Source organism: Hibiscus syriacus, unplaced genomic scaffold, assembly GCF_006381635.1.
Source record: "Hibiscus syriacus cultivar Baekdansim isolate YM2019G1 unplaced genomic scaffold, ASM638163v2 tig00110450_pilon, whole genome shotgun sequence".
Classification (NCBI taxonomy): domain Eukaryota; kingdom Viridiplantae; phylum Streptophyta; class Magnoliopsida; order Malvales; family Malvaceae; genus Hibiscus; species Hibiscus syriacus.
The window spans coordinates 11,250,266-11,277,483 of record NW_024062743.1 but is presented as its reverse complement, the minus strand read 5'-3'; the positions used below and the strand labels follow the sequence as shown (position 1 = coordinate 11,277,483).

The following is a 27,218-nucleotide window of genomic DNA, read 5'->3' as shown; positions in this document are numbered from 1 at the left end:
GTTTTTGCGACGTTTATCTTAACACCACATGTATTTTTAGCGGCGCTTATAAACGCCACTAAAGGTAAAAAAACACCGTAAAAAGCCTGTTTTGCTGTAGTGACAAGATTATGCATGAATCATGATGGAAGTTAGACATCTTTCTTAGCTCTTTTATCTTTTTATTTATACTCTCTTTTAGTAAAAAGAATAATTTTGAACGATGTTTTTATATTATTTAGTTTACGATTTAAGCGTTTAGTATTATGGTGAAAAGTATTTATTTTAAATATGATATTATAGGTTAAAAATATATACTTAAATGCATAATGTCAAAAAAAATACCCATACGTTTTATTAATTGATTAATCACTTTGACTCTTACTCTTTTTAGAGTATTTTGATCATTGACTTTTATTCTAGGGAAAAAAGATCCCTAATGTTTGATTAAATAGTCACTTTGACCTCTATTTTTAGAGCATTTTGACCTCTAAAGTCTCATTTAGGGAAAAATTGATGCCTTTTTTCAATCCATAAAGGGATCTTTTTGTCCTAAAATCAAACGTTGGAGACCAAAATAATTTAAAAAATATGACCAAAGTGATTATTTAATAAAATGTTAGGGGGTATTTTTAGCATTATGACAATAAATTAACCATTTTGACCATAAATTGAAACACTGAGGGATAAAAAGACCCATATTTTGGAGCATTAACAATTTGTTGACTAACGATTTTCATCCAGTAAGGGGCATTTTGATAAAAATTGATATGTTGAGGCTAAAATGATACAAAAATATAAGTGATAAAGTGACCATTTGAATAAACGCTAGGCTAATTTTGGTATTATGCCAAAATATTTCACCCTAAAAGTATTCCTAAACGGGTCCAACTTAGAGCATTTATATTTGAGGTGGATTCATATTTTTTTAATAGTGTGATTATAAGTAGTATTTGCCCATATTTTTATTTTATTTTATTGACAATGCACATGTATCTTACAAACACAATTGCTTGAACTCAAATATTTTTTAAAAAGTAATATTATCTTTTATTACTAATACCATTCAATAAAGTTAATATTTAGCTTACATACATAAACCCAAATTTTGACCATGATATATGGTAAAATTGACCCAATAAGTCAAGCGGGTAAATTTTTTTAACAAATTAGGCCAATTCGGATTTTATTTTGGGATCTACGACAAATGCTACAATGCAGGGAAAACTCGTCACGTTCACATGACGAGTTTATCTAAATAATAATTTTTATTAAAACTCGTCACCTCAACGTGATGAGTTCCAATAAAATATATATTTTTATTAGAATTTGTCACGTTAGAGTGCTAAGTTCTAATAAAAATATATTTTATTGACGTGACGAGTTTCAGGTCACTGTAAAAAATACCATAGATCCCAAATTAATTTTAGAAATGCCATAGATTCCAAATTAATTTTGAAAATGATTTAATGGGCTAATTTTTTAACTTGCTTTGCCTATTGGGCCAATTTTGCCCATGATATATAACACTGGTTTTTGGGCCAATAGACCAGATAATTTTTTATTTAGGGTTTTACGGTGACCCAATTTTTATTTTGGGAAATACGAAAAATACTACAATATAGCTGAAACTTGTTATCTCGAGGTGACGTGTTACCTTGGATATTATTTTTTTAATGAACCCCAATGAGTGGCCCCACGTGGGCCATTATTTTAATATCATTAATAGGACTCATCATCGCCATTAAAAATATATTTTTTTAAATTATAAAAATAATTTAAGTTTTAAATTAAAAAAATAGAGAGGTGACGAGTTCATCCAATTTAAAAAATAGAGGAACTCGTCACCTCGAGGTTACGAGTTCCTTTAAATTAAAAAAACTAGATGTTTTGTAGTCGTTGATCAAAGGGCAGCTGTAATGGTTACTTGGAACTCGTCATTGTTGGATAAAATTTTAAAAAAATAAAATTCAAAGAAAAATAATAATTGTATTAAAAAAATAAATAAAAAGTAAATTAATAATTTTAAAAATAAATTGATTACAACAAAATTACAAAGAAAATTTATTTATATTTTTTTAAGTTCTCAACGATGCCGAGGAGTGGTTGAATGATAATGGCGCGGGGCTCGTTGACTACACCGGGGTCGTCGGCTACACCGGGGTCATCAACCTTGATCGTTTTCGTCGTCTTTATCTTGTAGAAGAGGTGTACTTAACACACTTTGAGATCCACCTTCGAAATACGATGCAATCATAGCTATTACTGAATCGACTTGGCTTCTACGTTGTTAACCGTATAGGATATGATCCCACTTACCCATACTCGCATTTTCTGTCGAAGATACTTGAGTGTGTGACATTACATCCCATGAACCTCCAACCCAAGTCGACCGAGTCTCTATTGAAGTGTGATATCGAGGATAGAAACCGAAACTAGCCTGAGATGCATAATAGTAATCTTCAGCTACAGATGCTGAAGTAGAAGAATACGACAACGATGCTTTCTTCTTAGATTTGGCAAATATGGCCTATACTATTACCATTCTCCCCTATTTTGCGGTGTCGTGAGATATGATTTCCCATTTGCTTCATAATTTCGGAGATAAGGACAATTGTTGAAATCTAGATCCATCGGTGTAATCTCGTAACACTGGGGATTGATAGTTGACTCTGATTCCATGGCTCAATGTAGTAGGCGTATTTCACCAGCAAATTTTTAGTATGTTTCCAACGCGTATCAATTCTATGGAGCGCATCCATATCAACGATTTGTGTAGGAATCTGCTTATGCGACGGAAACCGTCACAGTACCCTATCAGTGGCATGCCACTCAACAATCACAAAATGTAATAACGACATCGTGGCACACTATAAATTGGACCCTTAAAAAATCATTGTGGAAATAATTGGTAGATATTGTCGTCAACATACGGAAGCCAATAAAATTGTAAATATTAAATATCGAAGTTAATATATATAAAGTTAAAAATTTAAAATAATAATAATAAAGAACAAATGTATATTGCATATCTACCGACAATGTCTATCCTTATTCGTATATCTTTTGCAGTGGCACCCGACAACTTTGTCTTGATTATTTTATGGTACCATCTAAAATATTTAAAAAAATAAAAAACTAATTAAATTAATCAAATTTTAAAAAAAAGTTAAAAATTACTTTCTAGCAAGAGGAAACTCGATCGGGGCTGAGGTAATTAGCGTAAAAAATGAGAACCAATACCAAGCCCATGATTGTAGCAATATTGAACATCCTGCTACATTGGTTTTTCTCCCCTCTGGACAATTGCAGCCTTGCAAATCTCTTGATGCAGAAAGGCTAAAATCGTCGAGCCTCAACTGGTATTGTGACACTTAGCGGAGTCATTTAATATTCACAGATACTGAGTGTGAGCCAAATTACCGAATTTATCCCGTAATAATAACCCTCTGATCAGTTGGAGAAGATATGCTCGAGATGCAAAAATAACCTCGTCCACAGTAGAGTCGGGCGTCACTTGGAATTTAGACTCTAACCACGTCATCCCTACCCGATAGCCCTCGATGACCTCGGATGGTGACACATTTCCCAAAACTTGGTTGACCAACATCGTTGGGTCGTAATTTTTTTGCCTCACCACGGGGTCTCCATTCATAAGAACACTGGGTTGGTAAGCGACATATTCCAAAGTAATTGTCGCTTCACCACTTGAGAAATGGAACGTGTACGTCTCGGGTAGCCAACATTCGATCAGAGCCTCACTCAACGTCAAGTACACCTTTAAGCCACGTAAAAATATGGCTAGAAGTAGACCTAATTATTGAAGATAAATCAACATCCATTGATGCAGATCTCCGTATGTCATCCAGAGCTGACGAATACTCAATTCTTCTTCTAGTCAGAGTTTAATCGACGAAATATAAACGTTATCCAGGCACAACATTTCTTCTCGGAATCTATTTTTCGGGATTTTAACAGAAGGTAAGATTTTTTCACAATTTTTTTCGGATGTAGAGTTTGATGAAAAACCAAAACCCAAACCCTATTTACATCATTAGCCCCAATGACTATAAATGACTAGGGGGTTAAAAAATCCGACGAAACTTTTTAATTCGTCACCTCGAGGTAACGAGTTATAAGTGACAGTTGCCCAAGTGACCGTTGCAGCTACCCGTTGACCAACGACTACAAAATGACTAGTTTTTTTGAATTTGAATGAACTCGTCACCTCGAGATGATGAGTTCCTTTAATTTTTTAATTTAAAACATAAATTATTTTTATAATTTTTAAATTTTTTTAATGAACTTATCGCCTCGAAGTGACGAGTCATATTAATGACATTAAAATAATAGCCCACGTGGAACCATCCATTAAAAAATTAATTTTCAAGGAAACTCTTCACCTCGAGTTCCTACCACGCTGTCATATTTCCTAAAATAAAAGTTGGACGCCCTAAAACCTAAATAATAAAAACCGTCTGGCCTATTGGGGGGGGGGGGACCATATAGCACTACCTTCTGATGTAGATTACAAATATCCAAAACCAAGACAGAATTCGTAGCCCACAATGACTGGTTCAAGGCTTACGGTCCAGAGAGGCCCATAATGACTGGTTCAAGACTTCAATCTCTTTCCGAGGTTCCGAGCATTAGAGATACAACCATTAAACAAATCAGTTCTAGACTGAAACAGAAACTACTTTGATTCTCCACACTTGCTTGCTGAGCACAGTCCGTACACTGAATGGAGCGAGGAGCAGAGCCAGAACAACAACAGTTAATATGGAAATCTGAGCCGGAATCAATGGTTTCGGTCACGATCGGCAGGGCCATGGCCACTCTCCTCGCCGTCCGTCCCAAGAATCTTCACCACTCCATTTCTCGCCTCTCCCCCGATTCCTCCAACAAATCCTCGATTGGTAGTTGGCGCTTCCAAACGCCTCAGTTCCTGAATCTTTCTAAATTATTTCTAATAAAGCTAACCTTTTTTTTAAACGTTAAATTTGCAGACTCTTTGGATGATTCGCTCTGGTTTCTTCACAAGTACATTCGAGATGCGGTTCAGAGAGGCGAGACTTTGGATGAGATTCTTGTTCCCTGATTCAACACGTAATCAAACCTATCTTTCTTTTTCTATTTTTTTTCACAAAAATTAAAAATCAACTTCAAATATTCAAAAGTTCAGTTGATTTCGTATTCATATGCACGTATGTATTACATATGAAAGAGAGAGTGTGAGAAATAAACTACAAAGGAGGTTTATGTGTTTGCTTGCTTGTTGCCAGTCATTGAAGTTCAAGGACTCAAAGCATGACAATCAACCTATGATACTTCTCAATTGGCTCTTCCAAGACGGGCTTCTTTTTCAAGCAGTTGCCATGAATCTTGCAAATATAATTGTAAGGAAGATGACCGGTATATAGCTTTTGGTTGGTGTACTCTTGTACGAGGACTCGTGGAGTACGAAAATGTTATGGATCAGTATTTGGTTAATGGTAAAAAGATGAATTCCTATTCTATTTCTATATAAGTTGCCTCTGTGGTGTAGATAATGAATCTATCATTTTTGAATTGCTGTTTTATCTTTCTTGGTATCAACAAATCTATTTTAAATTCCCTATATTACTTTTTTATAAGTTGACATTGTTCATTTCTCTACATTCTTCAAGGCATATAGCCTAAGTTTCTGAGGAGTATATAAAGTATCTATGCATTGTGGAGCCATTATATCAGTCTCCTTTCCATAAGTTCTACAATGTTTTGTATCAACAATTTTTTAATTATAAAAGTTGGAAATATGATTTTTTTAATCATAAAATGCATAATTTTAGTTTTATGCGGAATCATTATGTTGGAATTGGTGTTACATTTTATTATGAGTTTTCTTTCTACATCTTATTTTTGCTTTTTTGCTTATTTTTGAGAATGAAAAAGAAAGTACCAGAAGGAATATCAACACAGACTTATTTTCTGTATTCGTGTCTTGGTAGAATTGTTTTTTTTTTCTTGCCAAAATTTCCAGTTTTGTGGTTTATATTTTGCTGAGAAGTCTGTTAAATAATCTTTAGTAATTAAAAATTGTGCTTTCACTCTTTGGCATTGAAAATTGATGAATTTTTTTGAATAATTGATTTCAGGAACAAAGGAGAAGTACAGTGATTTGTTGAAGATACTTTGCACTTCTATTCCACATTTATCATGTATTGCACGTATGGGAAGGTAGTATTCGATATCATAGGCATTGACTAACTGCTGCTGATATGACTAAGTGGTTATTAATAGGTTTTTGTGCTTTAATGATCTGATTTTGTTTGCCTTTCCTTAAGTTTTTGGTTTGTCAATTGGAAGGTCCTGAACCTTTTTCTGATCAGTCAAATGGTAAATTAGGCATCATGTAAGCTAGAATTTTCATCTTTTCTTTCAATTCTCTGCTGGGGTTACCTAATGGTTTTGATTCACATAATGAGAGGTTGCTCTCCTGTATCCCATCTACCTCCCCTATATTTAGATTTCAACCTAGGATCGTGATAGCAAAGACTCAACTCTAAGTCTCTAACCCTTGGGTATTTCTAAAGCTAATAGCACATCTCTTCTCCTAATATATTTGGTTTGTCAACTTGAAGATCCTGAAGCCCTGAACCTTTTTCTGATATGTCAGATGGTAAATTAGGCATCATGTAAGCTAGAATTTCATCTTTTATTTCAATTTTCTGTTGGGGTTAAGTTAAATATTGGTTTTGATTCACATAATGAGAGGCTTCCCTCTTGTATCCCATCTGCCTCCCCTATATTTGGATTTCAACTTGAAGTCTTGACAACGAAGTCACATTTTGGATTGCTCGTTTATAGCAAATGAAGGCATTGAGTGTTGGAGAGAAAAAGACTGAAGGGAGTTGTTTTTAAGGTGGATTTCAAGAGAGCCTATGATTCGGTGGATTGGAGGATTTTGGTGAAAATAATGAGCAAAATGGGGTTTGGAGATAGATGGAGTTCTTGGATGTACAAGTGTATCTCAACAACTTCCATTTCGGTTTTGGTAAATGGCACACCTACAGAGAGAATTTACACTACTAGAGGATTAAGACGGGGCTGTTAATTATCTCCTATGTTGTTCAATTTGGGAGGTGAATTGTTACATCTAATGTTGGTGAAAGCAGTGAACAAAGGGTTGTTTTCGGGTTTTGAATTAGGCTCGATGGGTCGCTCTTTCATTCTATCTCATTTGCAATTTGCGGATGACTTAATAATTTTTAGCAAGGCTTCTACTCATGATTTGGTGAATATTAGAAGGGTGCTTTTAATTTATGAATTGTTGGTGGGGCTGAAGTTGAATCTGAATAAGAGCAGAATTTTTGGAATCAATGTGGGAGAGGAGGAGTTAGCTTCTTGGGCCAAGGAAATAGGTTGTGTAAGAGGAGCTTTTCCATCGGAGTATTTAGGTCTACCGTTAGGGGCTAAGAGGAATTCTTTTTCCTTGTGGGAACCGGTGGTACAAAAATTTCATAACCGTTTGGCTGGCTGGAAGGCAAAGTCTTTATCATTGGCTGAAAGGGCAGTTTTGGTTAAATCGGTGTTGTGCTCTCTTCCAATTTATTACCTTTCTATTTTTAGGATCCCTATTAGTGTTCTCAACAAATTAAATTCTATCATGGCATCTTTTCTATGGGGGGGGATCGACAGAAAAAAAGAACATCCATTGGGTCAAATGGGAATTGGTGTGTAAGCCAAAGAAGTTGGGGGGTTTGGGGATTCCAAATCTGTTGCTATTAAACAGGGCTCTTATGGGGAAGTGGGTGTGGAAATTTGCTGCAGAAAAATCCTCTTGTTGGAAAACAGTGGTCTATTGTGTAAACAATATGGATCCAAATTTAATGATGATCCGGAATACTTGGACAGCACGTACTTCTTGGATTTGGAGAGGAGTTAAGAACTTTTTTTCAAGTGATGCATTTGAGGATTGTTTTAGGAAAAATTTGTGTGTTAGAGCTGGAAATGGAGAAACAGTGCAGTTTTGGCATGATGTATGGTTGGGTACGGTTCCTCTGAAAGATAGGTTTCCAAGGGTATTTGCTCTGTCGAATAATAAAGGGGGGAAAGTTGCAGAATTCAGATTGTATAATGATTCGGGTGGGGTCTGGGATATTCAAACAAGAAGGAATCTGGTGGATTGGGAGGTTGAGCAGTGGCTGCAGCTTATTTCTCTCTTGAACAGTTCCTCACTGTCATTAGTTGAGGATGATTGTTGGATTTGGTTGGGAATTGGTGAGAGGTGTTTTACATCAAAATCATGCATGCAATTGTACTTTGATAGAGAGGGTAATGATGAAGTAGAAGGTAATTGGGAAAGTTATGTTTGGAAGGGGGTAGCTCCACCACGAGTGGAAACCTTTGTTTGGCAACTTGCTCATCACAGAGTAGCGGTGAAGGAGGAACTGCTGAAGAGAGGAGTTACTGGGGTGGAAGACTCTGTGTGCTCTTTGTGCAGGAAGTGTAATGAGTCGGTCTCACATTTGTTCCTGCACTGTGATGTGGTGTGGGACTTGTGGGCCAAGTTTTTAAAGTACTGGAATGTTTGCTTTGTGGTTCCGGCCAATTTGATGGAATTCTTAATTGCGTGGGATGAGTTAGTTCCGAGATCTCTCATATGGAAGTTTATCCCTAGGGCTGTGCTGTGGTCGGTTTGGAAATGTAGGAATGAGGTGATTTTCCAGCAAGGGAAGGTTGATTCTGCGTTGTTGTTCTTCATTACAAGATTCATAATTGTTTCTTGGTTTGGAACTTCATTTAAGGATGTCCATACTCCTTTCGATTCCTTGATGGGGGATTTAAAACTAGCAGACTTGAATGGTAATCTGAAAAAGAGGACTCCTCCTTCTTCTAGGTGGAGTCCTCCTCCGGAAGGGTTTTTAAAAGTAAATGTAGATGGTGCAATGGTCAAAGGTTGGGATAAGGGGGAATAGGTGGATTGATTAGGGATGGTAGTGGTTCGGTGCTTGGGGTGTTTTCAGAGAAGGTAGGGGGTGTCCTTTACTTGCAGAGCTTTTGGCCATCAAACGAGGGTTGATTCTTATCGAGGAAGTTGGTTACATTCCAAGTCAGAGGATTATTTTGGAATCGGATTCGACTAATGCTCTAAAGTGGATTAAAAATCCGGATCTTAGTACTTCTTTGTTTAAATCCTTGGTGAGGGATATAGCTACTCGTGTGGAGAGGAAGGGTATTATCACAAGGCATATTTCGAGAGCTGCAAATTGGGAAGCGGATGAATTAGCAAAAGCTGGTATAGGTTGATTTTTAGGTTTCCATTGTGGTTAAAGGGATGGAGATTTATTTAAGGCAAATCTTGAGGGCTGCCAACTGGGAAGCTGACAAATTGACTAAAGATGGGATAGACTGATTATGTGTCTTGTGGTGGCTGTGTTGAGGTGTTGAAATTGTTTCCTTTTATGTAGGGAATTCTGTTTTCAGTCCTATTGTGTTTTCTGTCTTATATTATTTCGGTTAGGGTGTTTTAGCAGGAGGTTAGGGTTCTGGTTATACTGCTGCTGTAAATCTTATGTAAAGCAGTATATTATTAGGAGTTGGTTGTAAGTTATGATTCAGAGTAATAAAATTCAGAGGTGCTCTTTTCCTCCTTCCTATGTCCTTCATGTTACTGTTATAACATGTAGGATATGAGGGTTTTTTTTAATGAGGCCTATTTCCTATAAAAAAAGTCGTGTGATGGTTTTTTTGTGTGATTAATGACATACTTCAAGATATGATATATGTTCTTTTATTCTTTTCTTTTGAACACTGATGGTTCGAATGAACTTGCTGTATGACTGTATTATTTATTTCTGCATACCCATCATTTGTGATGCTATTTATGTTCTAGAACTGGTTTAAGCTGTTGTATGGTCTTGTGGTTTTGGTTATGCGACTAATCACCTATTTCAATATCTTGATGAATGTTCTTTTATTCTTTTTGTGTTTTTAACATGGATAATTTGAATGAACTTGCTTTATGACCGAATCATAAATTTTGCAGACCCATCATATGTGTTGCCTGCATTAGTTCGTCTTGTCTGCTTATCAGAGGAAAAAGTACTACCAGCAGCTAGTGAGGCCTTATCTAGAGTGCTCAAGCATCACAACCAGAACCCTGAAATTATATGCATGATGCTCGACAGTCTTAAGTATGTTGCTTTCCTCTTTAACTTCTACCTCCAGTCTTTAGCTTGACTTTAATCAGGATTAAAGAAAAGTATTCTTTTGTTCATGAATGTCTACCTGTACCTATGTTATTTGGACTCGGGTGTAACTTCCGGACACCTGTACGTATCCCCATATCCAAGTGTTGGACATGAGCATCGGACATGAGTACCTGATGAAAAATGAAGAGTCCAAGCAACATAGGCTTGTACGCATGCAAGAATGTTGGAATGCAAGCTTATGGTGTCTCTCATAACCTGCAAGTTCTACTTCGTAATAGCGTTAAACAATTTTTGCTCTTATTTAACATTTATCTACAATAATCCTCACAGCAACCTCAGTCAGGGCCAAGCTGATGCAGAAGCTGGAGCAAGCACAAGGAAAGGTAGGCCTCTTACTATTTCATCTCCTTAGGATATTTTTCTTCCCAATTTATTGCTGCTGAAACTAAGTGCTTTGGATGTGTTTTATGGACTGCTCTAATTGTCTTTTAAGTTCTGAAACCAGTGATGTATGCAGTATCTATTCATCTAGTATTTGTATGGACGCCGGTCTATTATTTATCATGTTGTGTGTCTTTAGTATTCTGACTGATAAATTTTTCTTGTTTTAAACATTGGGGAAGCATTATTTTCCATTTGATGTGTGTGTGTGTATTTATTTGGATTCTGAACCTACAGGGATGTTCCAAGCTTCCCTCCTTTTTCTTTCTACTCACTTCCTTGTTTTTGTCATTAGTTTCTTGGGACTATAAGACAATCCTGGATTTATGCAATCTCTTTGTACTGTTGTGGCAGGTTCAAATTTATGTGATCGAGTGCTAAGGCTGATCCCAGAGTGGTCAAAAACTGTAAGAATTGAGAATGATAATACTACCTTGCATTAGATGTATATTTTTTCATCATATTTCCCTTTTTTGAGGCATTGAGATGATGTGATCTTATAAGAAGATATATAGTGAAGTGCTAGAATTTCGAGCTACATATTTTCTCAAGAAAGCATGATTGGATTTTGCAATGAAATATTAAAAAAATACATGTGTATAAATTCATGTATTATGCAATTTTTCTATCGAGAGACTGATATGCAAAAGTAGATACATACATGTGAACGTACATGCATACTTCATATCGGTTACGTGCTAATATTAGTACTAGCTATATAGATAAAAATATGGTGAATTCTTGTTTCCCGAACAACAAAAGGGAAGAGGAAAAACTAGATAAAGTGTGAGAAATCAGAGTAATTCAATGTTATTCCGTACTATAATCAATAGGATATGTTACATATTTATATACAAGCTATATCTCTATCTTAGGAAACTTTAAGTTGGGAAATAAACTAATTCTATGGAAAAATATAATTCCTTAAAGTAAGGGATTGTTACTACAAGAAATATTCACGAAATCTTAATTTAATCTATTTCCTGATACGCATATTCCTACACCCCCTCAAGCTAGAGAATGTACATTATATAATCCCAATTTAGATGCAAAATTGTCAAATACATGTTTTGATAAGGCCTTTGTAAACATGTCTGCTAATTGTCCTTATGAAGGGATGTAAGATAGAGCAACTATCCCTTTATTTACTTTCTCTGAAATGAAGTGCCTATCAATTTCAACATGTCTTGTTCTATCATGTTGAAATGGATTTTTGGCAGCTTGATTATCCAGATTCCTTCACACATTCCCAATGCCATGGCTTTAAATTCTGCCTCAACACTACTTAACTGATTGTGTCTTATCCAAGTAACAAGGTTTCCTCACACAAATGTGCAATAGCCACTAGTAGATCTCCTTTCTGTTAAGTCTCCTGCCCAACTAGAGTCGGTAAAGACTTTCACAGATTTGTCTTGTGACTTTTTAAACATTAAACCATGTCCAGGAGTTTTCTTCAAGTATTTCAGGATCCTGTTAGCTGCTGCCATGTGTTCTTCATTAGGATTAGCCATGTGTTCTTCATTAGGATTAGCCATGTGTTGACTAATTACATTTACTGGAAAAGCAATATCCGGCCTGGTTGATGGCAAGTAGATTAGCTTTCCCACTAACTTTTTAAATCTATCTTTATCTACTAAGGAGCTTGCTACCTCCTTGTTGAATTTCAGATTGGATTCCATTGGTGTATCTGCTGGTTTACACCCTAAAAACCCGCTTCATTGAGTAAATCAAGAACTTACATTCTTTGGTTGATCACGAGCCCCTCTTTAGATCTTGCAACCTCCATACGTGGGAAGTATCTCAACTTTCCTAAGTCCTTAGTTTCAAATTCCTCGTTTAGGAGTGTTTTTAAAGTGCTAATTCCTCATCATCTCCAGTTAGGATTATGTCATCCACATACACAATTAGGATAGATCTTTTGTTCATGGAATTTTTCTTGATGAATAGTATATGATCGGCAAGGGACTGCCTGTAGCCGTTTCTTAAGATCACTAAGGTGAACCTTTCAAACCAGGCCCTAGGGGACCTTTTTAGCCCATATAGTGACCTATTAAGCTTGCACACTTTCTGATTTCCTTCAATAGACACCAAACCAGGTGGTACCTTTATGTAGACCTCCTCTCGTTTGCCATTGAAAAAGGCATTTTTAACATCAAGTTGATGTAGTTTCCAGTCATGGTTGACAACAAGACTTAGAAGTACCCGAACTATATTGAATTTAGCCACCGGAGCAAAAGTCTTTGTAAAATCTACCCCATAGGTTTGTGTATATCCTTTAGCCACTAGTCTTGTTTTGTATCCATGTACACTGCCATTAGAATTATATTTCACAACAAAGATCCATTTACAACCAACAAGTTTTTTACCTTGTGGAAGGTTTGTTATAGTCCATGTAGCATTCTTCTCGAGTGCACTGATTTCCTCTTCAACATCCCTTCTCCATTTAGGATCCTTTAATGCTTCATCAATATTTGAGGGGATTTGTTCTTCATTCAATCTAGCTGTAAAGGCTTGGAAAGAAGGCAATAAAGAGCTGTAACCGACAAATCTTTGAATAGGGTGTTTACTGCACTGCCTTACTCCCTTTCTAATGGAAATAGGAAAAGCATCAAGATTAGGAGTAGACTTAATATACTCATTTCCTTTTCTTCCACATTTGCAATTGGACCTAAATCAAACTCTCGGCAAGTGTCAGATTGCAGAATAGCCTCAGGTATAGTTTTCTTTTTTCTTGTGTAAACCAGAAGCTGTTTATGATGTGTAGTTTTGGAAGTATCAGGATGGTTATTAGGAGTGGGTGTAGAAGAATTTGAAGGTATGGAAAGAAATGTAGTAGATGTAGGTAACAAAGGTGGATTTGAAGGTGACAAATCTAAAGGTATTGAAAAATTAGGAGAGGTTACCTGATGTTGATGATAAGGTTGAAAATCATGGAGGCCCAAGGCGTTCTTTGTCTGCAACAGGTTGCTTATCCTCTGCTCGATAAAATAAAGAAAAGAAACAAAACGAAGAAGCGACCGACGGGGTGGGTTGGGGGAATTAGAATATGATTTAAAGAATTTTTGGTATAATTGTCAGTTGATCCTCGAGCTTGTTAGGGCTTTCGAATATGGAAACAATTTTTGAAGTATTTTTAAATTGGACACAAATTAATTTAGGGATTTTGCAAAAAATTCTCAAATGTTAGGATTTTAATTAGGGTTAAATTAGGGTGTTACACCAATTTTCTACGAAATATTGACTTTTTTATGATTTTTGATATATATTTATAATTTTAAATTTTTTATATGTCGTATCCTTGTCGGCCCCATACTCTGTAATTTTAGAAATTGTCGTTTCCCGTCCTCGTATCCGTATCAGTGCAACATAGACTTTAAGAGGTAAGATAGAAGAAATAGGCCTGAAGTGGGGGTAACTCTCCAAGAAAATGGATCGAGGAGTATGGAAATTCAAAAACCTTACTAGGCATACAGTTTATCAAATTTTTGGCAGTTAACAAGGCCTCTCCCCGCAAGTAGGTTGGAACGTTGTTGGTGAAGAGAAGAGAACGAGTAACATCAAGAAGGTGTATATTTTTCCTCTCGGCAATGCCATTTTGCTGTGGAGTGTCAACACAGGAACTGATTTGAACTATTCCTTTGGTTTAGAAAAAATACCCAACGGTGTAGCAAAGAATTCACTGCCATTATCAAAATGAAAAAGTTGAATTTTGGAATTATATTGGGTGTCAACCATGGTATAAAATCTCTCAAATATGACGGAAGTTTCAGATTTGTCTCTCATTAAATATGTCCAAGTTAACTTACTATGGCCATTGATAAATGTAATGAACCACTTACAACCATTAGCATTCTTCACTCTAGAAGGGCCCCAAATGTCACTATGGATCAAAGAAAAATGGCGTAAAGGCTTATATTTAGACGGTGAATAGGATGCTTTGCTGTGTTTGGCTAGAAAACAAATATGGCATTTAAACAAATGTGGTTTTTTATAAATAAAAAGAGAAGGATATAAATTTGCTAAATATTAAAAACTAGAATTGCCTAACCAAAAATGCCAATTTAACAGTATCAATTTTTTTAAGGCTGTGAATGAAGTAGGAGGTGTCTGATCGAAAGCTGAAGGAGGGTCATTTAGGGTATAGAGGCCATTGTGCAAGCTAGCATTGCCAATCATCTTCTTCATGTCCAGTTCCTGCAAAGTACAACCAGATTCATTAAAATTGATAGCACAATTTAAATCTTCAAAAGTTTGTTGACATATATGAGGTTGCAAGCAAGATTAGGTACAAAAAGGACATTATCAAGAAGCAGATTTTTATTGAGAGAGATAGAATCATGTCCATGAATCTGGGAAAGGGAACCATCTGCAATTTTAATAGCCCTACCGAATGTAGCCGAAAAAGTTTTAAACAATGTCTTGTTGCTAGTCATGTGATCTAAAGCCCCGGAGTCGAGGAACCAAGTGGGGGTTGACTGTTGAGAAAGAAGGAATGTAAAAACAGTTTTACCTTCTGGTTTAGCCATGGCTAGATTACTCGCTTGAGGCCCTATTAATTGACTAAACATCCTCTGAAGATCTGCAATTTGTTCCTTGGTGAAATTAGAAACAGTAGTGGCAAAAGCTAAGGTGGATTGAGTTGTTGTAGAGGACTTGGATTTCCAGTCAACTGATTTACCATGAAGCTTCCAACACTTTTCTTTGGAGTGGCCTGGTTTCTTGCAGTGATCACTCCAAGGCCTTCCCTTCTTATGTGAGCTGGAGGATGCTTGGAAAAGTTGGGCAATTTCTTCAACAGAGGTGTTTTTAGGAAGCATGACAACTCTTCTGTTAGCTTCCTTCTTGACTATGGAGAACACTTCTCTAATCATTGGAAGGGGAGAAGTTCCAAGGATTCTGCCACGAACCTCATTTAATTCCTTATCAAGTCCATGAAGGAATTGGAAAATTCTCTACTGAGTAGTGATTTTCTGGAAGAGGGCAGCATCAGCTGGATTATGCCTTTCGTTTTGATCATAAAGATCAACCTACTGCCATAGGGCATTAAGGGTGTTATAATATAAAGTGATAACCATCCCTTCTTGTTTGAGAGCTGCTACCTGGCTTTCAATCCCATATATTTCGGAGATGTTGTCTGTGTTGGAATAATTTTCTTGAGCAACACGCCAAATAGCATCTGCGGTTTGATAAAGAAGAAAGTTGCGGCCCACACTAGGAGACAGAGAATTATAAGCCATGTCATTACCTGACTATTTTCTAACATCCATTTGGCATAACCAGAGACTCCGACAGTAGGTTTTGCGATGTCCCTAATGACATATCCCAATCTTTATTGTCCCGCAAGTAAGATTTTCACAGATTGAGACCATTCTAGATAATTGTTACCATTCAATCAATGGCAGGTAATAACCAAATTGGAGGATTCATGAAGGTCATTAGAACCAGAAACAAATTCTGGCGAGGAGGTAATCTCAGTAGAAGAAGAGGAGGAAGAGAAAGAAGTATTGGCCATCGATTAGGATTTAGAATGCTCAAAACCTAATATGATACCATGTGAGAAATCAAAGTAATTCTTTGTTATTCCATACTATAATCAATAGGATTTGTTACATATTTATATACAAGCTATATATCTATATTAGGAAACTTTAAGTTAGGAAAGAAACTAATTCTAGGGAAAGATATAATCCCTTAAAGTAAGGTATCGTAACTACAAGAAATATTCACGGAATCTTAATTTAATCTATTTCTTGACACGTATATTCCTACATAAAGGTTGAGAGAAAAGGAACATTATGTTTTGCTTTGAACTTGACTACATTTTGAGGGAATAACCTTTGTATCATTTAGATGGTCTGAGTTATTCCTAGCCTCCTAGTACTAAAACTAATATCCACAATTCTCTGGGAGTGTTGAGTGGGGTACATGCAGACTTCTTTCTTGTTTCATTTTATCTGTGTTATCTAATTTTACTTTTTTTCTTCTTCTAATTTTGAAGTATTTTTCTGTATAGATCTTTCATGTTTAACAGGCATCCTTACAGAAGGGGAACATTTTTGTGTGTAAATCTTATATCTTTGTATCTTGCTAATAATCCTACTGTCCTTGGCCTTGTAGCAAGAACTTGTGTGTCTCTTTGTTTTCATTGTTTGGTTTGAATGTCTATATGATGAAAAAACCTGATCTTCTACTGCCATTATTATTGTTATTATTTTCATTATTTATTATCCCTTTTTATTCCTTACTTGAGAACTTAACTTTTAATTGAATTGCCGAAACAATTTTCTGTCATTGTTACTTCTTGCATGTTGCAACATACTTTTGCATCATAGTTATTGAACGGGGATGGTAAAAGTCGTAGAATTTGAGGCTTCTCTTTCACAAACATAGAGACAACGTAGATGAATATGCATGAGAATGCAGTGGATGCATAAATGCAATAAAAGATGCTTGTGTGTAGAAATCATAGTAATTCTCTGTAATTTCTTATTTATTCAATAGGATATATTGCATTTTTATATACAAATTATATATCTAAATTAGGAAACTCTAAGTAAGGAAAGGTATTAATCCTAGGAGATATGATCCCTTAAAACAACGGATTGTAGAAAACTATTTACAGAATCCGTTAACTGAAGGGATGGTAACAACTCATATATCTTTATAATTCCTACACTCCCCCTTAAGCTGGAGAATATAAATTGTATAATCCCAGCTTGAATAGGAATTTATTGAAAACATACTTTAACAAAGCCTTAGTAAGAATGTCTGCAATTTGTCCTTCTGAAGGAATGTATAAAAGTGTGGCTGTCTTTTTGTTAACTTGATCAGTAATAAAATGCCTATCAATCTCAACACGCTTTGTCCGATCATGTTGAACTGGGTTCTTGGCAATCTGAATAGCAGATTGATTATCACACTAAACTTCAAAGTGATCCTCTTGATTAGTGCTAGGTTCTTTTAGTAGTTTAAGTAGCTAAATTCCTTCACATATTCCCAATGCTAGTGCTCTAAATTCAGCTTCAACACTACTTGAAACGACAGATTGTTTCTTCTCCAAGTTGTAAGGTTACCCCAAATAAAAGTGCAGTAGCCACTAGTGGATCTCCTTTCAGTGAGATCTTCGACCTAACTAGAGTCTGTAAAAATATTAACAGTTCTGTCTTGTGTCTTCTTAAACATTAAGTCGTGTCCTGGAGTTTTCTGCAAGTACTTGAGAATTCTATTTGCTGCTGCAATATGCTCTTTAGTAGGATTAGTTATGTGTTGACTTATCACATTTACAGGAAAGGCTATATCTGGCCTTGTCAAGGATAAGTAAATTAGTTTCCCAACTAATCTTTGAAATTTCTCTCTGTCTACTAAGGACCCATCTTCTTTGTTGAACCTTAAGTTTACCTCCATTGGTGTATCAACCAACTTACAACCAAGAAAATCAGTTTCTTTGAGTAAATCAAGTATACTTTCTTTGGTTGATCACAAGTCCTTCTTTTGACCTTGCCACCTCCATTCCTAGGAAATAACTTAGCTTTCCCAAGTCCTTGATTTCGAATTCCCTATTTAACAACTTCTTCAAATTGCTAATCTCTTTTTCATCATCTCTAGTAAGAATTATGTCATCCACGTACACAATTAGGATATCTTTCTTATTTGTAGAAGTTACCTTGATGAAAAGAGTATAATCAACAAATGACTGCTTGTAGCTGTTTTTTAGAATGACTTTAGTGAACCTCTCGAACCAAGCTCTGGGTGATTGTTTTAACTGGTATATAGACTTGTTGAGCTTGCAAACCTTATTGCTACCTTCAAGAGACTTTAAGCTAGGTGACAATTTCATATAGACTTCTTCTAGCTTGCCATTAAGAAATGCGTTTTTTACATTGGAGTTATACTTTACAACAAAGATCCATTTACAGCCAACAACCTTTTTTCCTCGAGGAAGGTCTGTAACGGCCCAAGTAGCATTTTTCTCTAATGTACAAATTTCCTCTTCAACAACCCTTCTCCATTTTAAATCCTTTAGAGCTTCAGCTATGCTTGTAAGAACTTGTTCTTTATCCAAGGTTGCTGTAAATGCTTGAAAGGAAGGCATCAATGAATTATAACCAACAAATTTTTCAATAGGATGCTTGGTGCACTGTCTAACCCCTTTTCTACTAGCAATAGGAAAGTTATCTAGAGTAGGGGAAGTGGACTTACTGATTTCTTCTTCCATTTTGGCAGCTGGACTCAAATCCAATTCTCGACAAGAATTAGATTGCAAAACAGCCTCCGGAATATGTTTTATTTTCCTTGTAAAGACACGAAGCTGTTTGATTGGTGTTGTTTTTGGAAGATTTTTAATGGGGGTAGGTGTATTTTCAGGAAGGGTGTTTAAAGTAGGTGTGGGTGAACTAGTGATGGGTATTACAGATGAATCAATGGGAGTAGTTACAGGTGACAAATCTGTAGGTAAAGTAAAAAATGGTGGCAATTATGAAGGTTGAGAATGAAGAGTAGGATATATCTGATGTGGCTGAAAATCCCTCTGTCTCCCCTTGAATTTCAGCATGAGTGAAATAAGGATCCTCCTCATAAAATGTTATGTTCATAGTGGTAAAAAATTGTTTAAAAGGAGGGTGATAGCATTTATAATTTTTCATAAGTGAAGAATACCCAAGCAGTACACACTTTAAAGACTTAGGATCTAACTTGGACTTATTAGGAGCAATGTTTTGGATAAAAACAGTACAACCAAAGATTTTAAGTGGCAGAATAGAGGAGATAGGTTTAAAATGGGGAAAGTGATGCAAAAATATAGATTAAGGTGTTTGAAATTGTAAAATCTTACTAGGAATTCAGTTGATTAAATATGTGGCAGTTAATAAGGCTTCCCCCCACAAATATTTTGGAACATTAGTGATAAATAGAAGAGAACGAGTAACTTCAAGGAAGTGTCTATTTTTTCTTTCGGCAATGCCGTTTTGCTGTGGGGTTCCAACACAAAAACTAAGCTGAATTATGCTTTTTTCCCTGAAAAAATACCCAAAGACTAGGCAAAAAATTCACTGCCATTATCAGATTTAAAGAGCTGGATTTTAGACCCAAATTGAGTGAGAACCATGTTATAAAATTGGGCAAAAACACCAGAAGTTTCAGATTTATCTTTTAGCAAATAAGTTCAAGTTATCCTACTGTGATCATCAATGAAAGTGATAAACCACTTACAATTATCAACATTCTTCACCCGAGAAGGGCCCCAAATATCACTGTGGATCAAAGCAAAAGGGTGGGAACGCTTGTATGTAGGAGAATAAGATGATTTAGTATGTTTGGCAAGAGAGCAAACTTTGCAAGAAAAAAGATTTGGCCTTTTATTAATGAATAGAGCAGGGAACAATTTTGCAAGATAGTGGAAACTAGGATGACCTAAACGAAAGTGACATAACATAACATTATCAACTTTTTCTAAAGCGATGAATGATTTAGAGATCTCTGTTGGAGTAGAGGAAGGGAGAATGTAGAGACTATTCTGCAAGCTGGCCTTACCAATCATCTTCTTCGAGTTCAATGTCTGCAAAGTACAATCAATATCAGTGAAAATTGCAGATCATTGCAAGTCGATGGAAAGTTTACTAACTGAAATGAGATTGCAAGCCAGATTTGGTACAAAGAGAATGTTTTTAAGTGCAATATGTTCATTGAGAACAGCAGTGCCATGTCCTTCTATTTTGCCCAAGGAACCATCAACCGTTTTGACAGCTTTACCAAAGTTTGGGAAAAAATTGCAAAACAAAGCCTTGTTACCAGTCATATGATCCGTAGCGCCAGAATCGAGGATCCAATTAGGAGTCAACTGGGAGGAGAAAAAAGCTGTAGCATAAGGGTTATCTTCTGGTTCTTTCATGACCAGATTACCCTCACAAGGCCCCTGAAACTTTCCAAACAGTTTGTGAAGTTCAACAATCTGTTCTTTGGTGAAGCTAGTGACAGATACAGCAGTGTCTAGGCTTGATTTATTATCGCGAGAGTTCTTGGACTTCCAGTCCTGAGGTTTACCATGAAGCTTCCAACACTTCTCCTTGGAGTGGCCGAGCTTTTTGCAATGGTCACACCAAGGTCTCCCCCATTTGGAAGTGGGAGATGATTGATGGGTAAGGTAGATCCTTCAGGAGGGGAATATGGTTCATCAGGCAACATCACACCCCTGCAACTTTCTTCCTTCTTGACAATAGAGAAAGCCTCTCGAAGGTAGGGAAGAGGAGAAATAGCTAGGACCCTGCCACGAACCTCGTCTAGGTCCTTGTTTAAGCCTTGGAGAAATTGAAAAAGTCTTCGCTGAGTGACAATTTGTTGGTAAAGGGTAGCATCTCTTGGATCTGCCTAATCATGCTATGCATACAAATCTAATTGTTGCCAAAGGGCGGTAAGGGTATCGCAGTAGAAAGTGGCAGGCATGGTTCCCTGCTTAAGGTTGGCTGCCTAATCTTCAATATGATATAATTTGGCAATATTATTAGTGTTAGAGTAGGTTTCGCGGACTGCACTCCAGATTTCAGCAGTAGTGTTGTACAGAAGAAAGTTTCAGTTGATACTTGGGGTCATGGAATTGTGGAGCCAAGTCATAACCTAACCATTGTCACGCATCCACTTAGCAAAAACAGTGCCAGTCGCAACATGCTTCTGGATTTCACCAGTAACGTTGCCCAATCTATCTCTGCCCAAGAGAAAAATCTTAACCGATTGGGACCATTCAAGAAAGCTGTTGCCATTCAATCGATGGCAGGTGATAGTCAGACTAGATGAATCTGATTGAGCATCAGAACCAGAAAGATTTTCTAGATTTGAAGTGATCTCCGGAGTAGGAGAAGGAGATGTAGGAGAAGAAGTCGCGGACATGGTCTAGGTTGGAAAGAAACCGTAACCTAATTTGATACCATGTAGAAATCAGAGTAATTCTCTGTATTTTCTTATTTATTCAATAGGATATATTGCATCTTTATATACAAATTATATCTCTAAATTAGGAAACTCTAAGTAAGGAAAGATACTAATCCTAGGAGATATGATTCCTTAAACAAGGGATTGTAGAAAACTATTTACAGAATCCCTTAACTGAAGGGGTGGTGACAACTCATATATCTCTATAATTCCTACATTGTGCATGATACCTAAGGTAATATTAGCACTTAATTAAACAGTTATATTTTTGGATTGTGAAGTTTAATACTTATTCAACTTAAAATAGTTTATTTGTGTTGCTGATAGTAGAACCGTGGAGGCGTGGACTAGGTTGAGATGTGCATTGTTAACCCAACTTGTTTTAGATGATTTTGATATGGTTGGTTTAGTCCAGTTCTTTACTCAAATGTGATGGTCATTATTATCTTATTTTAGTTGATTCTGTACTATATGAGAACTAAGACAAATGCCTAATACATTCTTTCCTCTCCACAGGTCCACATGCATCTATATGTTAGATCTATTTTCTGTATGCATAACTATGAAATTAGATGGTTGGAGCTCCATATTTTGTGCTGGAATTTGAATTATTTAATATTCTTGTTCTGAAATATTTCAGGTTCAAGACTGGAATGCATTAATTGGACCGTTGATTGACAAGATGTTTGCAGAGCCATCAAATGCAACTATCGTCAGGTTTTTGAGTCACATAAACGAGCAGTTAGCTGAAGCTGCAGATGTAGTCCTTTCTCGTGTTGTTTTGCAAATGAAAGGCCAGAAAGAGTAAGAACATAATATAACCCCAAACCATCACATAACATTTTTTTGTCTTAGCCTTTTTAAGGCTTGTTTCAATTTTAAAAGGAGTGGGAAGTATATTGTACAAGGCTGATGGCATTGGAGCCATGAGTACCTATATGCTGCTTAAGTATTTTTGTGAAGTTGGCAATTGCACATTTGATATGATAGGAAGGCATGTGTATGATATGAAAATTTTCTTTAAGACGGCAGATTTCATGGCTGTCACGTAAGGCATGGGTGGGATGAAGTGGAATCTGCAATAATAGGGAGTTTAGCAAGGTGTGAAGGGTGTAAACAGGAGAGTATTATTTGTAGAAGAATGTTCAAGACAAAAATGATAGTAAAACTCATTATGTGAATGATAAAGAGATATGCATACCATTGTTGTCAATGCATGCTCCTAGGCTCACCTGCACCTTAACATACTTGACAAAAGTGCCTCAGACTCATTTTGCGTGTGCCTAGGCATGCTTTTTTTTTTAAGGTGACGGGCATAAAGAAAGCCCGCCTGATTGAATTTCTCTTTAATTTCTTTTATTTATCACCTTTTTTCATGTGATATACCTTTATTAAAAGGAAAAGGATAACATCGAAGTCTATATTTTGTAATATTTGAGCATTCAACAAAAAATCTTGATCATAAGGAAATCATGCATTTTGGCCAATAAAAAATTTGCATGTTTTGCTGATAAATTAGACTTCATTCTGGCTAGTTTTGTTTCTTGCACCTTGCCTGACGCAATATAAGGGTTTAAGTGTCTAGAGTTCGCTTTGTTCCCTTGACAACATTGATGCATATGGTTACTTGGCCACACAAACGAGAATATTTGATGGGACCACCAATACATAGAATGTTTGGGCTCATAAGAAGCTTGTCAGTTAATCTATTTTAATGTTCTGACTACATATTCTCTAATAAATATTTTGGGGTACAAAAGTGGCCACTGCTTTTGAATAGGTAAGGGGTTGTAGATGCTAGAATTCAAACCCCTATACCTGGTGAATGCCATCTCGTAAGGTTGGTTGCAGAAAAAACTAGGCTAAATCTCGTGATCATTATGTAAAGTTATCTATTGTATGTTAAAAGTTATCTTAAACTAAGTAGCATGGACACTTTAAGAAAGGGTCTGTGCATATCTGTGATACAGTGAGCTCTGTAATTTACTTGGCAAACAATCATTTTATTCTTGCTATAATTTGAGTTATTTTCTGTTTACATTTTTTTGGAACAAGTTTTAAAGGAGCTTGTAATTGTTTTCTGTATAAAGTTATATTGTAAACTTTCACTCGCTAGCTTCTTTAAACAATTGTATTAATTTCTTGAAGCCAAGAGGTTAGGATTTTCTACTTGTCAATTGAATGTTTGCCTTTCCAATTTTGGTATGTATTAGATAAATCTTTTGCATGGTGCACCTTCACTTGACATTTGAATGGATTAATTTAATGGTAGGTCTTTCTGTTTTCCTATATGAACCTTCAATTTCCCCCTCTTGTAGGATTGATGAATGTTTCTTCTCTAGACAGGAGACAAGAACTTGTACAAATGATGACTCCATGAGAATGGAGCAGTCTTTGTATGAGCGACTTTGCCCTTTACTCATAATTAGGCTGCTTCCATTAAGAGTATTTAATGATCTCAATTCCTCTGTTATGTACGGTCAACTTCATAATGCGCCTTTTATGAATGGTATCTTTTCTTCCTTACTATGACAATCCAAGTTGCTCCACTCATCTCTTTTTATGGATTGAAGATCTGGTTGACTCCATAATTTCGTGATGCATGTTACAAATATTAAATAATTGTACATTTTATACTGTTTTTTTCCTTACCTATGACGAACATTAAAATCTATCCTTTCCATCTATTCAGGAAAATGTGATTCATGAATATAAATTATAAATTTAACTAATTGATTACGATTAACAGTCTTCTTCTTTAAATAGAAGAAAATAAAATAATGTCATGGATAACTTTTGATTCTATTCCATTGCAGAATATAGAGATGTCAACCTCATTGATGGTGATAGTGTTGCTGCTTTCCTTGTTAATAGGTCGATCCTTGACAATGAGTATATTATTAACTTCTGTAATCTCTTTGGCATTCTACTAGGGTATGTTTGGTTGGGGGAATGTGAGATTCCCATGGGAATAGAATCCATATTTCCCCGTTTGGTTGGCCGGGAATGTTATTCCTGGTAATCTTACATTACCAATAGTGGATTTTTGGGGTATATTACCGGGAATGTCATTATCTTCATTTCCTTAGGTATTGTTGGATTATCAGCGTTTTGGACTAAAATACTCTTAATTTTTTTTTTCAAAAATATCCTTTTGAATAATAAAAATTCTACGAATGTTAAATTATAAATTTATCCTTAAACTATTTTAGATTTACAAAAAAATATCTATAATTAAAATTTTATATGAAGTTCAGAGGTTAAAATATAAATTTACCCTTTCATTAAACTTTTTTATATTTTCAATTTTGTAAAAAAAATTATATAAATTTTATGAATTTAAATTTTTTAAAGAAAATATATAAATATTTTTCAACTTGTTAAAAAAACAAATATATAATAAGGACAATTTAGTAAAATATGTATTCCAATAATCTTCTATTCTTTTAACCAAACATAATAATCTTACATTCCTGCTAAACCAACCAAACACAAAATATCAAGTAATCTTATTCCCTGGTAATCTTTTATTTCTACTGGTAATCTTACTTTCTGTGAATCAAATGCACCCTTAATGTCTTGTTATTTCCCCGTTTCAGAGCATTTAGTAAGTTTGAGTTTGAAGATGTAAGAAAACTTGCTGCTGAGCTTTGTGGGCGCATCCATCCTCAAGTACCCAGCAATGATCTATTCCTAGATTTTACATAAGTATATTTGTAATCCTCATATAGAGATTTTTGTCTTATTTACCTCGTGGTTCTTTAGGTTCTGCTTCCACTTGTTAGCTCGCAATTAGAGCACGCAGCAGCATCTCGGGAAACATTGAAGATTATTGCGTGCCTGTTTTCAATGTGTACATCCCTTGTGGTAATCATCTTCTCTTCGTAGTACATATTTGTTACTGGGTGGTATATTCCTGCAATAATTGAATTCATCTTTAAAGCTAATTTAAAGCTTTCTTCTTGTTTCTAGGTACGAGGGAAGGAGTCTCTTGTGCAGCCCTTTGTTCTTCAAATCTGAAGAACAACTGAGGTGATTTTGTTATGGCCGTCAACAGATGGTGACCAAGGTACTTAACTGGGTAACTGACTAGTTCTCCTTCCCCGCTCCAGATGAGAAAGTTTATGATCCGTCAATTAATATTTTAACAAAATGTCTAAACTAATCTTTTTTTCTGTCTCAGTTTCCAAAGCACAACATGGTTGCATTGATTGTCTGGCACTGATAATATGTGCTGAGTTGCAAGCTCCTGAATCATTTAAAGACTGCAACTCATGGAGGAGCGACATTGTTGTTCAGAAAGGTAATTGTGGTTAGTATTTTGTTCCTGATATGAACATATATGTTATACAACGGGCAAGGTATCACTGTCTTCGGTGTAAACTGTAGGGAATGCTACCGGAAAACTCTGTGCCCTCAGACATGTGATCAGTCAATTAATAAATGATAAGAGTGGACATATCCCAGGGTCCGAGTTGCCGGATGAAAGCCGTGAACCGGTTCCTGTTCCTTCTCGTCTTTGCATGGCTAATGTTCTTATCGGTGCTTGTCAGAAGATATCTGATGGCAAAAAACCCTTAGCTAAGACAATTCTTCCATATCTAATTAGTTTTGCTGAGGTACTTCTGTCACCGAATTTGTATATCCAGTTGATTTTAATTTCTTTTAGTTTCAATGACGGATGCTGATCTTCTGTTCTTTATTGTTATTATCATTTTGCCTACATGGGATCAAATTGTGTAGGTAATAAAGCAACCCGAGATTAGAGCTGCGTGCATCCAGGTTATCTTTTCTGCTGTGTATCATCTGAAGTCTGCAGTTCTTCCGTATTCTTGTGATATGCTCAAGCTTTCTCTAAAATTCTTTGGAAAGGGATCAGAACAGGTATTATAATGTCTTCATTTTCCCTTTTTAGAAATTCTCATAACCCCCATTTTAGGTTGCTCTTAGATTCTAGTATATGATCAAGAGCATTACATGCGAATATATTTTTCTTTTTAAATATTTATTATTGATATATTTTTAAACTATAATTAGAAAATATAAATAAACTTTTAACAAATAAGCAATTCAGTCTAATCCCATTCTAAATACTAGAGAGCATTATTTCATGAAATTGGGATTTTTATTTTAGCTGATTTTACCAAGCTTATGGGTGGCTAGTTTCCGTGATGGTACTTGTACATTCTTAGATTCTTCACTTTCTTTATCAATTCGATTGCCCCACAGCTGTGTTCATTCTTTCTTTCCCCTCTGCATCATTAGAACTTAAAATGAAATGAGAGTTCATTTAAGTTGACGCGGATTGACCACTTGATCATCATCAGGAAAGGATGGCAGCTGCAAAGCTTATGGCTTCTCTTATGGGGAGTGAGGAGTCGATTTTGGAGAGTATATCTCACCTATTACTGGAATCAAGGTCTGTACTTTCTGATATCGCTTCAACTGATTCATCATTTGACATTCAACAACTTTGTAAAGGGTTGCTAACGTGCATAACTTCAACATAGCTTCTCCTTTGCTGCACAAGGAAAAACACACACATCCATGTTTTATCATGAACTAGAGTAGCCACTAATGTGTGCTTGTATCAGGTATGTATATACAGGGTTGCGTGCGTCTATCATATCATATCATATCTAGTGTATTTTTATTTTCAATATGCTAGTAACTTTTTTCCCA

At 35.8% G+C, this 27,218-nt stretch overlaps 1 pseudogene; it reads left to right on the top strand.

Annotated features, from left to right (window-relative positions):
- The first annotated feature begins 4,643 nt into the window (after nucleotides 1-4,643).
- On the top strand, nucleotides 4,644-27,218 carry LOC120126226 (annotated as a pseudogene).